Source organism: Equus caballus, chromosome X (genome assembly GCF_041296265.1).
Source record: "Equus caballus isolate H_3958 breed thoroughbred chromosome X, TB-T2T, whole genome shotgun sequence".
NCBI lineage: Eukaryota > Metazoa > Chordata > Mammalia > Perissodactyla > Equidae > Equus > Equus caballus.
This window is the reverse complement of record NC_091715.1, coordinates 38347657-38365474: the sequence shown is the minus strand read 5'-3', so window position 1 is coordinate 38365474 and position 17818 is coordinate 38347657.

Here is a 17818-nt window from a genome sequence, read left to right as displayed (position 1 = left end):
TTGTATCTTGTATATCTTGTATAAGACAGTTACTCAACTTACTAAATCTACCTTGGGGGGAGAAAATCATACCACTTCTTTTTTTATTGCATTGGTTATATCCTCTAGGGAAAAGTGGAATAATACTAGTCTTTATGATCATCTTTTTAGAAAATCCTGACATTGGGGCCAGCCCAGTGGCGTAGAGGTTAAGTTTGCATGCCCTGCTTCAGCGGCCCTGGGTTCAGATCCTGGCTGTGGACCTAGCACCACTTGTCAAGCCACACTGTGGCAGCATCCCACATAAACTAGAGCAAGATTGGTACAAATGTTAGCTCAGCAACAGTCTTTCTAAAGAAAAAATAGATGTTGGCTCAGGGCCAATATTCCTCACCCCCCCCCAAAAAAAACAAAATAAAAAATAAAAATAGATATTCATTATCTCTTTTAAAAAATCCTGACATTAATAGGAATCCTTATAACATTTATTTCACCAATAAATGTGATGCTTGCTGTTGCTTTCTTATATAAACCTTTTCTTCAAATTCAAGAAGTTTTTTGTTTTTATTTGTTTGCTAAAAAGTTTAGCAGGAATGTTGAATTTTACCATATGCTTTTTTGGTGACTTTTAATGCCAACTTAAGATTTTTTTCTCATTTAATCTATTTATGTGGGATATTAGGTTAAATTTTTTGATGCTGAAACACTCTGACTTTCATGAGATAAACTCTTTTTGGTCAAAATGGATTAATTCTGAATGCACTTAGTAATTTGATCTACATTGTTATCTATATTCATCAGTGAAATTGGTATATAATTTTTTCACGCGTGCATGTGTGTGTATGTGTGTTGTGTGTTCACCTTGTTTGGTTTTGATGTCAGAGTTATACTAACCATACAGAATGAGTTGTGCAACTTTTAGTGTTTTTCTTTCCGGATTTAAATTGGAGGCTTTAAGTAAATGTCCTGGAAGTTTTGATAGAACTTTCTCCTAAAATCATCTATGTATGATGTCTTTGTTTTGGAGAGGGTAGCACATTGAGCAACTTTAAATTTTCCTGTGCACATCAGATAAGTGGTGTTCTGCCTCATCCTCAGTCAATATTTGTTATTTGAATGGGAGAGGATATTTGTGAGCATGTAAACAGAAAAAAGATTAATAGCTAGAATATATAAAGAATGCTTCCAATGGTTATGTTCTTTAATCTGTTTTTATTAGTTTGTTCTAAACCCTCCTTATCTTTATTCAAATATTTATGGGAGGCTGGAATGAATTTTACCAAATTCACAATTATGTTTTTTCTCTGGGGAGAATTAAAAGGGAGAGTGAGGATGTGCATCCTACAGGTTTTGACATAAACGTTTCTTTGGTCTTTATTCATAAATATTTCACGATATCAGTTTTTATTTCCTCTTTAACTTGAGTTATTTAACAGAATTTTAAAAAATTATTTATAGTTTCTAAGTGCGTATCTCCTATTTGGCTATTCTTTTGTTGTTAATGTCTAATTCATTGCATGTTGTGAAAGAATGGGCCCGTGTGATATTGACCTTTTGAAATTTATTGAGATTTTCTTTGAGCCATAATGCATGGTCTGTTTTAGTAACTACCCTATTAGTTGAAAAGAGTAAGTAGTCTCTATTTGTTAGATTCTCTATTCTGCATAGGTTAGTTAAGTCAAGCTTGTAATTGGGTTCAGATCTTCCATATTCTAATGTATTTTAAGTTACTCAATCCATTAATATATGAGCAAGCATGTAAATTACCCACTAGGATTCACTTACTAGTTCAACAAATATTTATCAAGGAACTACTATGTGCCAGGTCCTATTTTAAGTGCTGAGGATACAGTAGCGAATGAAACAGACTGTGCTCTCATGGAACTTACCTTCTGGTTGGAGAAGACAGGTGATAAACAAAAATATCTGTAATGCTTCAGGTGGTAAGAAGTGGTAAGAAGAAAAATAGAGCAGATAAAGGGATAGAGAATGACAGGGATGGTGGGGGTGGAGGATGGGTGCTCTTTTAGATGGGGTGTGAGAGCAGGCCTCTCCGAGAAGGTAAAATTTAAGGAGGATGGACAAGAGGGATGGGGAATCCATTGCAAATAGCTGAGACTCAGGGTTCTAGAAGGGAGCCCAAGACCCAGTTTTGTTAAGTACCAATAACAGTTCCATGTACGTGCTTTTATTTCATGGGTTTGTACAGAGCCTCGACTTTATTTTCAGGGGCCCTGCTCTTGAGCAGAGACCTGAATGAAGAGGGTGGCAAGGCATAGGCTTATCTTGAGGAAGGATTTTCCAAGCAGAGGAAACAGTCTGTGCAAAGGCTGAGGTGGGAGTGTGCTTATGAAATGGTGGAGTGAGCTTATGAAATGGTGGAGTGAGCCAGAAGGAGCTGTAGACGCCGTGGTTAGGGAGAGGTGGTCCAAGGCCCTGAAGATCAAAGTAAAGTAACAATTAATCTTTGGATTTGTGCTTTTGCCAGTTGTTTTCCTTGTATCAGTCAATTTTTACTTTACATAGTTCAGTCTTAAAAAATTTTTTGCTCTTTACATACAGATTCAAGACTGATATAGCTTCTTTGTAGACCTTAATTTTATCAGTATAAAATACACTTGTTTGTGTAATGTTTTTTGACTCAAATTTAACTTTGTCTGATATTACTATTGCTTACATTTTGATACATTTTTATGGTATATCTTTGATAATTCATTTATTTTTGACATATTTTTGACATTATATTTGACATATTTTGCCTCTTAGGATATCAAAAAGCCCAGTATATCTTTTTTTATTTTTAATTTGGTGAAGAAGATTGACCCTGAGCTAACATCTGTTGCCAATCTTCCTCTTTTTGCTTGAGGAAGATTGTTGCTGAGCTAACATCTGTGCCCATCTTCCTCTATTTTGTATGTGGGGCACCACCACAGCATGACTTGATGAGCAGTGTCTAGGTCCACACCCGGGATCTGAACCCGTGAGCCCTGGACCACTGAAGTGGAGCACATGAGCCCAACCACTACACCACCAGGCTGGCCACATATCTTTTTGTTTTAATAGGGGAACTTAAGCTCTTCACTGTTGTTATGACTGCTGATACATTCGAATTTTTTCAACCATCTTATTTTGTGTTTTCTATTTACTATAATACCCTGTTCTTATTTTTTCTTTCTCTTGCCCATTTCATAATGTAATCCCATCATAATCTAGTATCTGATTGCCTTTCTGGCCCCATCATTAATAACTCCTCTCCTGGCTCACTCTGCTCTAGATATGTCTCAGAGCCTTTGCACTGGCTGTTGCCTCTGTCTGGTATACTCTTCCTCCAGAGATCCATTTGACTTAGTCTTTCTCCTTTTTCATTCTTTACTCATACATCACCTTTTGATGAGGGTTTTTCTGACCACTATATTTATAGCTGTACTCCCAAGACTCCCATGCTATTCCTTGCTTTATTTCTCTCCATAGCACTTTTCACTGTCTAACCTATGATGAAGGTACAGATTTGTGATCTGATTTACTCGTTGCTGTATACTTAAGCCTAGCATAGTGCCTGGCATGTATTTCCACACTTAGTAGATGTTTTTTGAATAAATGAACAATTAATTGAATGAACAAACGAATTTAGTTCAATAAGCATTTTAGGTATTGACTCTGTTCTCAGAACTAGGGAAATAGAGATCACTAGTGAAAGCACAGTTTCTCCCTGAGGGACTTTATGTTTCAATGGAGGGTGCCGACATGAAAAGATACTGTCACTACATGATAGAAATAACTGGGTGCTGTGGAGTACAACAGAGCATCAACCCTACAGGAGGGTGAGAGGATTCAGGAAACCTTCTGAAGAAGGTGACATCAAAGTTGAGTCTTGAAAGATGAGAAAGAGTTAGCTAGATGGAGAAGGGCAAGGCACTGCAGGCCAATGAGCAGAATTGTTTTTGTTGTGTTGGTGGTGGTGGTGGTAGTTATTAGGGATGAAAGATTCCATAAGAATTGGGTGCTTGCATGTACACCCAATTATAAATAGTACCTCTGGAGAGTTGAAACAGGCTTTTGATTTTTCTTATCTAGAGATCTTTAGGAGCTAAATGTCGGGTTTTTTTAACTTTAATAATAAAAACTTTATGCAATCATATTTCCTGGGCATGAGCAAGAAATCAGTATATGTCATATATTGTACAACTTACTCCTATAGAACTATGAAGTTTCTGTTTCTGTTTCAATTAAATAGCCATTTACAAGACACTTATGTGGAAAGTGTTAATGTTGCAGAACTGCCCCGTAGAGTTGGGCAGGTTGTACACTGCACAGATCCAGATGGTGAATCTGCATAAACTAGGATGCATAGCCTGCACAACCATTATCTAGAGACCCCATTATGGGACAAAATGATGAATAAGAATCTTGAACTCAGATTTACATTATAGGAGGAGGAATAGGACACATGCCAAAAATGACTCTCCTCACTTTATAGGGCTTCAAATGGGGATGAGGTCACAGCTGATTGAGGCTTCTTGGTAGAAGACAAAGAGGTAGTATTTTAATGGAGATGGAATTGATAGGGAAAGGAATAAGGAAAGCAGTAGGGAGAGCAGCATAAACTAAGATGGATGGGAGGAAAGCCTGAACAGGCTGATTGACGAGCAAGTAGTCCCTTTAGGATGGAGGATGAATTAATGAACAGTTAGTAGAGGGCTATTTGGCTGGAAAGGGTCCATACTATAGAGGACGTTAAAGTCCTTGAAGTGATGTTGGTACTAATTTGGTGAAGGGGATCAAGGAAACATTGCAAACTGCTGACCCCATGGAGTGACACTTGTGTGATCGTCCACGTTCCACGCAGCCCAACCCTAGGGGTACTATTTACATTGTGTTCTATATGAGTCATGCTTATAGGGTTGTGCAGTGCACAGCCTACACAGCCATACAGAAAGGCTCTGGCCTATAGGCTCTGTTTAGCTGCTAGAGGTGTTTAGCCCCTACACCGATGGCTCGTATGGAGATTTTTTCCAATTAATTAGTTGCCAATATTTAAAATATCACACAATAATCTGGATATCAATACATTAATGTATAAGAGTAGTGTACTCCATCCCTGGATTTAGCCATTCAGGGAGTCCTGGTTCCTTTTATTAGAGAATAGTGTTTAAAAACCAAGATCTATGCACTGGGTGTGCTCATCGGTGCTAAGGCGTCATTGCTTCTAGACCCTCTCAGCAGACAGAACAAGGAAACATATGTACGTATACTAAAATTCGTGCACACAAATATCTATAATTCTATCTCTATCTATTGATAAATATATGTGTGTATATATATATTTATACTGATATTTCTGATTCTAATGCAGCACCTCAGGGTTCATTCTAGCCTACCCTACTTGCTTATTTGTAAGTTTTTTCTCTGACAGGGAGAAATCTGGGTCCTATTAACCACAGTTTGTTTACTTATTTGTTCAACACTAGTACACATGTAAAGTAGTTTTAGAATTGCTTAGCCCCTGTGAGAAACAAATTTATCAACTAGAATACAGTATTTATGTACAATTCTTTCTGTATTTAGCCTTATGTTATCCAGAGAAAACACTGTTCATGCAAGTTAATCAGAAATGCTTGAATAAATAAGTAAATGGTGGGGGGAAGAGACAAGTCTTGCTTACAAAAGAATTCTAAATAATACAGGTACATACTTCCTCCTCCGGGAGGTAGAGCTTAATCCCCCCTCTCCTATGGTGGGCTAGACTCAGTGACTCATATCCAAAGAAGAGTGAGGAAAAGGAAAAATAGTAACTTTACAGTGGAGAGACATGACTAACATTACATTAACCAAGTGGGGAAGGTCAGCATCATCAGTAATAAGTGATGTTGATAACATATACTGCCTGATATGATTTGATAAGAAAGGCACTTCACCTCTGTAGTATTCTTCCCCCAACCTCATAATACCAGTATAATCCTGAGAAAAACGTCAGACAAACCCAGGCTGAGGGACATTCTACAGGATGTAAGGCCAGTATTCCTCAAGAGTGTTAAAGAAACAGGGAAAGACTGAGAAACTGTCACAGACCAGAAGGGACCTGGGAGACATAATTAAATACAATGTGGTACTCTGAATTGGATCCTGGAACAGAAAAGAGGATATTAAAAAGAGATGAAAAAACTGGTGACATCCAAATAAAGTCTGCACTTTGGTTAATAGTAATGTACTAATTTTGATTTCTTAGTTGACAATTGTACCATGGAAATGAAAGATGTTAACAAGGGGGAAAATTGAGTGAGGGATGTACCAAAACTCTGTACTATATTTGTAACATTTCTGTAAATCTAAATTTACCCCCAAATAAGTTTATTTTTTTAAAAAGTTAATTAGGTCAGCTCCTTTTTTCCTCACAGACTTCAGTGAGATTATGTCATACATTTATAACATACTGAAATTATTTTGTCACAGGTTCCATTCCATCCTGGGATGCCCTGACATCTTGGTTGATTGTTTTAAGTTTGCATACAGTAGTTTATTCTTTGTGGTGTAAAATTCTATGGGTTTTTACAAATGCATAGGATCTTGCATCCACCACTCCAGTACCATACTGAAGAGTCAGTCTCATCACACAAAAATTCTCCTGTTTAATCCATATGTAGTTAACTAGTTCTCTACTCCAACCTCTGGCAACTACTGATCTGTTTTCCATCCCTATAGTTTTACCTTTTGCAGAATGTCATATATATAGAATCATATAATATGTAGCCTTTTAGATCTGGCTTTTCTCACTTATCAAAATTCATTTATGAATCACCCATGTTGTTGCATAAATAAAATGTGTTCCTTTTATTGCCAAGTAGTAGTCCATAGTTTGTTGTTGTTTTTTGACAATCATCTGTTGGCAGACATCTTGGTTGTTTCCAGTTTGGAGTTATTATGAATAAAGCTGCTCTGAATGTTACCATACTGGTTTTTTGTGTGAACGTGGTTCACTTGGGTAAATACCTAGAAGCAGGATTGCTGGGTCATATGATAAATCTATTATGTAAGTTTACATTTATAAGAAACTGCCAAATTGTCTTTCAAATTGGCTGTACCATTTTGCACTTCTACCAGCAGTAAATGATATTCCTATTACTCTATATCCTTGACAGTATTTGATATTATTGTCAGGGGGGTCCCTAAGACCACCCTTAGGTTCAATGATTCACTATAAGAATTCAGAACTCAGAAAAGCTGTTAAACTCATAGTTACAATTTATTACTGTAAAAGGGTACAGATTAAAATCAGCCAAAGGAAGGGGCATAGGGCAGGGTCCAGGTGAGCTCCAAACGAGAAGCTTCCAGTTGTCCTCTCCCAGTGGCGTCATGGACAGAGCTAACCCCTCTAGAAATGATGTGTAACAATACACATAGAGTATTGCCAACTAGGAAAGCTCACCCAAGCCTTGGCGTCCAGAGATTTTATTGGAGCTCAGTCATGTAGACGTGGTGGCTGATCCTAGCTTCCAGCTCCTCCAGAGGGGAGCTGATACCACATGACCCAAAACCCCCACCATAAATCACATATCACATTATTAGACTATCTGGTATAGCTCAAGCCCCCTCCCCCCAAGTTAAACAAAGACATTTATCAAGTAGGGCTACTAAGGACTTAGACAATACCTTCCAGGAGCCAAGGGCACATGCCAGATCTCTCTTTCGGTAAGGTTAATTCTTTGCTACACAAATAACTTAATATTTTCTAATCCATTACATGAGTACATTCAGAAAACTGAAGCTTTATTCTATAAACAAAAATAGTTAACTTTTCACTAAAACTCTATAGTACTGTGGTGTGTATGTGTGTGTGTGTGTGTGTGTGTGTGTGCGTGTGCGTATAGAGAAAGAAAGGGTGGGGGGAGTGAGGAAGGGGTAGGGAGAGACTGAGATTATAGTAGTAATATATTTAGGAAAATTTTCCAGATTGTATTGCAGTTATTTATGTCTTTGGTTTTCTGCTCCATTTTGGTTGCTAGGAGGTATGAGATGGGAGATACAAAGCCTTTTGTTTATTGTTTCCTCTTGTGTAAACTTCTGATATCAGTATTATTTAGAATTCAGTTACATTTGTTTTTCACTTTATTTCATTGCATCTTTTATTATTTTAGGGTCGATAGGGCACATACATCCTGGACAAGTTTCTCAAAGGTCATTGTCAGATTTCAAGTACAAGATGAGAAACCAACACTTGTATTTGCCTCGCCTTTTTTCCAAAATCCTAGTGAAACATTCAAACAGATACAGTCATGTGTCACTTAACAACAGGGATGCATCTGAGAAATGCATTGTTAGGCAATTTTGTCGTTGTGCAAACATCATAGAGTGTACTTACACAAACCTAGATGGTACAGACTACTACACATCTAGGCTATATGGTACTAATCTTATGGGATGGCCGTCATATATGCAGTCCATCGTTGACCAAAACATCATTATGCAGCACGTGACTGTGTTTTAAAAAATATTGATCTGTAAAAGCTCTGAAAAAAGAAAGGTACCATCAGTGGGCCAGAAATTTTAAGTAATTTTTGGAAGACGGAAAACGGGAAAGATTCTATCAATGGGAAAACCAAAAGAGGACAGCTGCCTGGAGGAGACCCCCTTCTTCCCCAGGGACCCAGAGACATGCTGAGCTCTGAGTTCACAAGCACAGAGAGGAAGAGTGGGGTCATTATTTTTATAAGGAGGTGTTCTACCGAAGACTTAACTTGTATATTTAGTGCCTTCTAGTTCATACGGCACCTTTGTGCATACAAAATGGCGCCCCTTCTTGGCAAGTGAATTATGAAATGTACATCTTCCTCATGAATTTACCCACACCAGGGTACAGAGTTTTGAAAGGAGAATTTGACTGAATTTCAGCCATACTTACTGCTTCAGTGGGATTCCTCTGTTCAGGGCAAAACCTCCACAACCTTAGCTGGTAGCCCTCATTTTTTCCTGTTTTATTGCTTCTGTAAGATAGGTACACAGGAGTTCCTCTGCCTTTCCTAGGGAAGGTGGTTCTTCAATGCTGTGTGGAAAGGGTTTCTCTAAGGCTGCACAAACAACATTCTATGTTTTTAACATGTGACCCCTCCTCAGGGGCTCTCAAATCTAATATTCACTTCCGGTTCTGTCCAAGATGGAGTAGCCCCATTCCCCCCAGGTCCTGTGTCTTACAATTAAAAAAACTCTGGAAATAACAAACAAGCACAGGAAGACTGTGAAAGGTGGAAAGAAGAAGGGGGAGTGCCTAGGAACCTTGAGACTTGAGGAACAACATGGCAGTGAGTTTCCTTAGCTTCCGTATCACCTCCCATAAACCCTGGACAAGGCAGTGCAGAAGCCTCCAATCTGGAACTGCCAACAGGCACGGAGAGAAAAAAGCTCCAAGAAAAGCCAGTTTCCCCTAGTCAAAGGAACAGGAAAAGGGGGGCCTTACAGAACAGAAAATCTTTTTGACAATATCCACCCTACTCCAGCCAATCACACCACACTCCCCACCAGGGTTCCAGTGTGGCCAAGCAGGGAGCTGATCTTCCACCTCACCCCATGCCTGGCCCCAAGGGAGCAGGCGGTGGTGCACCAATGTTCTTGCCAGGTGGTGTCAGGGGGATGAGCAGATTAGATTATGTAGTACCTTTTAGGTGATTATAAGGACTTGGATTTTCACTCTGAGAAAGCAGCAGGGGATTTTGAGCAGGGAGTGTCATGATCTGACTTAGTTTTAACAGGATCTGGCAGGCAAGTTGAGAATAGACAGGAGCAGAGAGGGGCAGAAGCAAGCTGTGTTTTCTTTGTTGAACCACAAGACAATCCAAGGAAGTTGTCGTGGCAGGTTTTATCGTGTTCATTTTGTGGTTAAGACAACTGAGACTCAGAGAGGTAAGTGGCATGTTCAAGGTCACACAGCTAGTATAGGACAAAGCTGCATCTAGCACCAAGATCTTCAAACTTCTGTGAAAGGAGTAGCTAAATTTACAAAATGCAATATTGCTTCAGGAAGATTTATAAGGAGTCCCTGAAAGGACAGAGTCCCTGCTAAAATGCATCAAAAAGAGGGGCCAGGGGAGAGCAGAGGAAGAAAGAATTGGGAGGAAGGACGCTAATGTGGGCCTGCACTGTCTCCCTTCTACCATTAGACAGCAATTTTCTGTTTGTCACAGAAGAAATGGTGCCACAGTTTCCTGGGCAGTTGACAGAAAGGAAGGAATTAAAGACTGAAACTAATGAATGAGTGGATGAAGGCTTTGAAAAACACAAAATCCAATTAATCCAATACATGGGTGGGGCAGTGGGAGAGGGGGATCAGGGCTATGAGAGCAGTGGCATAATGAACAAAATATTTGACCATCACAGCTGACAGCACAAATTAAAACATTGATTTTCAAAAAGCAGGTCATAAAGAAGAGTAATTCATAAAATCAATTCAGTGAGGGGGCAACTAGCAGTCTTTTAATTAAAAAGAGCAGGAAAAAATAGAAAATGATAGAACAGAAAATGTCAGAACACATTGCACATAGTAAGGTCAGAAATAATTTGTGAAACTTGTCCGGTTTTATGAAAATATGTATGTATGTATTGAGCCATGATGCAAAATGTATTTAAAAAAATTTTTTTATCATGGGTATGATCAAAAATGTTTGAAAGACACTAGATGATATGTAAGTGAGCAGAAGGATTGTACCCACTTGAATCACATTTGATTTTGTGGAGGTGTTAATCTTGGTTAAAAACTTTCTTTTTTTCCCAGTCTCAGGGCCTGTTATGGGCTCAACTGTGTGCCCCCTCCCCGCCCCCCAATTCATATATTGAAGCTCTAATCCCCAATACCTCAGAATGTGACTGTATTTCGAGACTGGGCTTTTTAGGAGATGATTAAGTTGAAATGAGGCCATTAGGCTGTGCCCTAATCCAATCAGAGGAAAATTTTAACACAAAAAGAGACACCAGGGACATTCCTGCACAGAGGAAAGACCCTGTGAGGACACAGGGAGAAGGCAGCCATCTGCAAGCCAAGGAGAGAGGCCTCAGGAGAAATCAAACCTACTGACATCTTGATCTTAGGCTTCTAGACCCCAGAACTGTGAGAAAATAATTTCTGTTGTTAAGCCACTCAGTTAGCAGCATTTTGTTGTGGCGGCCCTGGCAAATTAATATGGGCTAGAGTCTGATATTCTATTTCTGGGATCTGGGATGAGAAAAGACCTGGGCCAACTGAATGTCCTGCTGCTTTCCAAATGAGAGTGCCTGGATTCAGTTCAGTTCTTCACAGAGGAAGGTGCATGAGCTCTGGTGCCAAATGTCCGTGCATTCTTATAGCCACCTCATCATTTTAATAAGGACATGATTTTGGCTTAGTTATTTAACCTCTCCAAGATTAAATTTCCTGGTTTATAAAGTTGGACTAATAATGCCTTTCCTGCAATGTTGACGTAAAGGTTAAATGATGTAATTATCTAAAACTCCTAGAAGTCAGTAAATCATTGTAATTTTTCCTGTTGTTGTCATTGAAGTCGATGTTTATTAGTGTTATGTATTCATTTTGAGGCTGTTGCAATTTCTGTCTTTCCTTCAAAGGTGTACGGTCTTCTGGGAACATCAACTAAAGTGGTTAAGGGGAGGAAAGTAAAAATGAGAGAAGTTGAAAAGACCAAAATTATTTGATCCAGTGTAGGAAGAGGTGGCTGGGGGAGAGGGGTGGTTGTCACGTGCTTGTATGACGCAATACCAGTTCAAGAGATTAAGAGGTTAATTAGTAAATGGATCAGAAATCTAAATAATAATAAAAATAAAACCATACAAATAGTAGAAGAAAACATGAATGAATCTTTTTCTTTAAATTTTGAGATAATTGTGGATTCACAGGCAGTTGTAAGAAATAATATGGAGACATCCTATGTATCCTTTACCCAGGTTCCCCCAGTGATAACATCTTGCAAAACTATAGTACAAATAGGCAAATTCATAGAGACAGAAAGTAGAATAGAGGTTACCAGGAGCTGGGGGGACAGGGGAATGGGCAGTTATTACTTAATGGTTATAGAGTTTTTGTTTTGGGTAATGGAAAAGTTTTGGAAAGAGATAATGGTGATGGTTACACCACATTGTGAATATGCTTAATGCCACTGAATTGTACACTTAAAAATGGTCACAATGGTAAACTACATGCTATGTATATATTATCACAATAATAAAAAAAATCTTATTATGGACTAAATGTCTGTGTCCCCCCCCCATTCATATTTTGAAACCCTAATTCCCAATGTGATGGTATTTGGAGGTGGGCTTTTGCGAATTAATTATGTCTCGATGAGGTCATGAGAGTGAGGCTGCTATGATGAGATTACTGACTTTATAAGAAGAGGAAGAGACACCAGAGCTCTCTTTCTACCATGTGAGGATACAGCAAGAAGGCAGCCATCTGTAAGCCGGGAGGAGGGCCCTTGCAAGGAACTGAATTTGCTGGCACCTTGATCTTGGACTTTCCAGCCTTCCCAACTATGGGAAATAAACGTCTGTCGCTTAAGCCACCAGTCTATGGTATTTTGTTATGGAAACCTGAGCTGATTAACGCAAATCTGTAGTACAATATCACAATCAGGATATTGACATCAATACAGTCAAGATAAAGAACAATTGCATCACCATAGGGATCCCTCATGTTACGCTTTTATAGTCGCAGCTTCCTCTCTCATCCCTGACCTATGGCAAGTACTAATCTCTTCTCCATTTCTATAGTGTTGTCATTTCCAGAATGTTATATATAGAGAACCATGTAGCATGTGACCTTTTGGGATTGGCTTTTTTTCACTCACCCTAATTCCCTTGAGATCCATCCAAATTGTTGCTGTATCAATAGTTTTTTCCTTTTTATTGCTAAGTGGTATTCCATTGGTATGGAAGTACCACAGTTGGTTTACCCATTTGCCATTGAAGGACATTTGGGTTATTTCCAGTTTTAGGCTATTATTAGTAAAGCTTATACGAACATTTGTATGTAGGTTCTTGTGTGAACATAAGTGTTCATTTCTCTGGTATATATACTGAATAGTGCAATTGCTGGATTGTATGGCAAACCATGGTTAGTTTTCTAAGGAAGTGCTGCAATCTTTTCCAGAGTGGCTGTACCACTTTCCATTCCCACTAGCAACGTGTGAATAATCCAGTTTCTCCACATCTTTATAAGCATTAGGTATTTTCACTATTTTTTATTATAGCTATTCTGATAAGTGAGTACTGATATCTCATTGTAGTTTAAATTTGCATTTTCCTGATGTATAATGATGTTGAATATATTTCCATGTGTTTATTTGCTATTTGTATATTCTCTTTGGTGAATTGTCTGTTCAGGTCATTTGCCCATTCTCTTATGGATTTTTAAAAATTTACTGTTGAATTTTGAGAGTTCTTTATAATTCTAGATACTAGTCCTTTGTCAGGTATATAGTTTGCAAAGATTTTCTTCCAGTTTGTTACTTACTTTTTCACCTTCTTAAGAGGACCTTTCACAGAGCCAGTTTTAAATTTTGATGAGGACTGATTTATCATTTATCAATTTCCCTTTTATGGACCAGGCTTTTTTTTTGCTGAGGAAGATTTGCCCTGAGCTAACATCTGTTACCAATCTTCCTTTTTTCGTATGTGAGCCACTGCCAGAGCATGGCCACTGAAAGATGAGTGGTGTAGGTCTGCACCTGGGAACCAAACCCAGGCTGCCAAAGTGGAGCGTGCCAAACTTAACCACTAGGCCACGGGGGCTGGTCCTGGACCAAGCTTTTGAGGTCAAGTCTAAGGACTCTTTGCCTAGTCTTGGATGGTGATGATTTTCTCCTATGAGCTTTTTCTAAAAGTTTAATAGTTTTATATTTTACATCTATGTTTGTGATCTATTTTAAGTTAATATTTGTATAATGTATGAGGTTTAAGTGAAGTTTTTTTTTTTAACTGTAGATGCCCCATTGCTCTAGCAGCATTTGTTGAAAAGGCTGTCCTTCTTCCGTTGAATTGCATTTGCACCTTTGCCAAAAAGCATTTGAGCATATTTATGTGAGTCTATTTCTGGATTCTCTATGCTGTTTCATTCATCAGTGTGTCTATTCCACTGCTAATACCACACTGTCTTGACTACTGTAGGTATATAGTAGGTTTTAATATTGGGGAGAGTGATTCCTACCACTTTATTCTACTTTCTCAATGTTGTTTTAGCTATTCTAGGGCCTGTGCCTTTCCTAAGAGATTTTAGAATAAACTTGTCTGTCTACAAAAAAAAACTTGTTGGTATTTTAATTAGAATTGCAGTAAGCCTATAGATTAATTTGGGGGAAAATTGGTATTCTATTTTTTTTTTTTTGAGGAAGATTAGCCCTCAGCTAACATCTGCTGCCAATCCTTCTCTTTTTTGCTGAGGAAGACTGGCCCTGAGCTAACATCCATGCCCATCTTCCTCTACTTTATATGTGGGACGCCTACCACAGCATGACTTGCCAAGCGGTGCCATGTCCTCACCCGGGATCCCAACTGGCGAACCCTGGGCCACCAAAGTGGAACGTGCTAACTTAACTGCTGTGCCACCAGGCTGGCCCCTATGTCAGGTAGTCTACTCAATGAACACTGTCTGTTTCTCCATTTATTTAGTTTTCTTTGATTTCTTTCTTCAACATGTAATTTCAGCATACAGATCTTGTACATGCTTTCTTAAGTGTATACTTAAGTATTTCATTTTCTTTGGGGAGACCGTAAATGGTATCATATTTTGAACATTGATTTCTATAGGTTTGTTGTTTGTATATAGAAATATGATTAATTTTGTCAGTTGACCTTGTATCCTGCAATCTTGCTGAATTCACTTGTTGGAGTTTTTTGCAGATTCTTTAGGATTTTCTATATACATAATCATGTCATTTGCAAATATAGTTTCATTTCTTCCTTTCCAATTCATATCCCCTTTACTTCTTCTCCTTGTCTTGTTACTTTCAGCACTATGTTGAGTAAGAGTGTCGAGAGTGGACATTCTTGCCTTTTTCCCAGCCTGAGGAAGAAAGCCTTCAGTCTTTCACCATGAAGTACGATGTGAGCTGTATTTTTTTGTAGTTGTTCCTTATCAAGTAGAGGTAGTTCACCTCTATTCCTAGTTTGCTGCAAGTTTTTATCATGACTAGATGTTGGGTTTTGTCAAATGCTTTTCCTGTGTCAGTTGATTTGATCACACGATTTGCATTCTTTAGCTGGTTGATGTGGCTATTTTCAAATGTTGAACCAGCCTTTCATACTGGAATAAATCCTACTTGGTTATGGCATATAATTCTTTTTATATATTGCTGGATTAGATTTGCTAATATTTTATTGAGGATTTTTTGTGTCTAAGTTCATGAGAGATATTATTCTATTTTCTTTTTTACTGTCTGGTTTTGGTATGTGGGTAAATTAATATCCTAAAATGAGTTGTAAAGTGTTCCCATCTCTTTTATTTTCTGGAAGAGACTGTGTAAAATTGGTGTTAATTCTTTAAATGTTTGGTAGAATTCTTCAGTGAAATCATTCGGGAGCTTTTTGATTACAAATTCATTTTTTCCCAGTGGTTATAGGACTATTCAGGTTGTCTATTTTATTGTGGTTGAGCATGGTGGTTTGTGGTTTTGGAGGAATTGGTCCACTTCTAAGTTTTTGAATTTATGAGCATACAGTTGATAGTATTTTTTTTGAAATTATCTTTTTAATGGCTTCAGAATCTGTAGTGATATGCTATGTTTCATTTCTTATATGGGTTATTTGTATCTTCTCTCTTTTTTACCTTCGTCAATCTTGTTAGAGGTTTGCGACTTTTATTGATTTCTTTAAAAGAAGTTTCTTTTTGTGTCATTGATTTTCTATATTGTGTTCTTGTTTTTAATTTCATTGATTTCTGCTCTTACCTCAATTATTTCCCTTCTAATTCTTTTGGGGTTATTTTGCTCTTTATTTCTAATTTCTTGTTTTTACCCATTCTGATCTTCTTTCTTTTCTGAAGTTCCAAACCTCCTTCTGTCATCATTTCTCTTCTATTTAGAGAAGCTCCTTTAGCCATTCTTTAAGGGTAGGTTTGCTAGTGACAACTTCTCTTAGTTTTATTTGACTAATAATGTCTGTACTTCCTCTTCATTCCTGAATGATATTTTTGTTTGATAAAGAATTCACAATTGACAGGTCTTTTCTTCCAGTACTTGAAGACTATTGTGCTATTTCCTTCTGGCCTCCATGGTTTCACATGAGAAATACTCTATGATTCAAATTAGTGTTCCAGTATAAGTAATGCATTATTTCTGTCTGGCTGCTTTCATGATTTCTTTTTTGTCTCCAGTTTTCAGAAACTTTGTATTTTAGCATGGATTTCTGTAAGTTTCTTTCTTTATGTTTCGGGTTCACTCAGCTTCTTGGGTCTTCTTGAATTCACCAAATTTGGGAAGTTTTCAGCCATTGTTTGTTCAAATATGTTTTCAGTTCTTTCTCCCTTCTGGTATCTCATGATACAAATGTTAGATCTCTTTTTATTATGTGATCAGTCCCTGAGACTGTTATTATTTGTAATTTCTTCTCTTGTTGTTCAGGTTGGGAAAATTCTATTGATATGTCTTCAAATTCACAGATTTTATCTTCCATCACCTCCACTCTTTTGGTATTGTATTATTCAGTTCTATAGTCTCTATTGGTTCTCTTTTATAACTTCTGTTTCTTTGCTGAGATGTTCTATATTTTTTCATTTCTTTGGAGAGAATTTATAATTGCCTGTTGAAGCATTTTTATATAATGGTTGCTTTAAAATTCTTGTCAGATAATTCCATCATCTGATTCATCTCCATATTAGTGTCTGTTGATTGTCTTTTCTCATTCATGTTGTGATTGTCCTGGTCCTCGGTATGATAAGTGCCTTTTGATTATATCCTTACATTGTGGATATTATATTATTAGACTCTGCATTCTATTAATTCTTTTTTTTTTATAAGCTGGCCATCTCCTGGTTGAGGTGTAGTAGGAGGGCTGAGTGGGTTTATATGTTCAACTTCCCTCTGGTCCCCAGTGATACTAGCCCAGCAAAAATAGGCACTGACTGCCACTGCCCCATTACAGATGTGTTCAGCTCTCCCCTTGGCTCCATTGACACCTTCCCAAGAAAAATGGGGCACTGACTCATGCCACCTCACTGCCTCCTAGTGCGGATGTAAGCTTGGCTCCCCACTGGTCCCCACTGACATTAGTGAGGGGGAAAGCTGAGGGTTGACTCACTCTGCTTTTTTCCTACAGGGTAGGGGCAGCAGCTCAACTTTGTGCTGGGCCCCTCAGATACAAAGGGAGGGGAAGGGGAAAGTGGAGTGCCAACAAACTCCACCTCTCACCACTTCCTTCTGCCTCATTGATGCCTGGTGAGGATGGAGGTCCCCATGGGAACTGGGGCCCATCGATTCTAGGATGGAGAAAGCAAAGTTTGGATTAACCAACCTTGCACTACCTCATTCTGCCTCGTTAATGTTGGATGATGCTGGAGGCTTAGCTGTCCACTGGAAGGAACCTGCTGATGGGAGTGGTGGGTGGAAGAGGAGTGCTTACTAGCCCTGTTTCACACCACCTTATTCAATCTTATTGCTAATGGGTGGATGTGGAGGTTTAGCTCCTTCCGGGGTCCTGTTGACACCAGAGGCAGGGACTAGTGGATACCGAAGTGCTGGCTAAACTTGACAGGCACCGCCTTCTTCAGTGTCGTTGATGCCAGGTGGAGGTGGATACTTAGCTCCCCAACATGAGCTCTGCTAACACTTGGGATGGGGGGCGATCAGAGTAGTGACTAGCCCTATTTCTC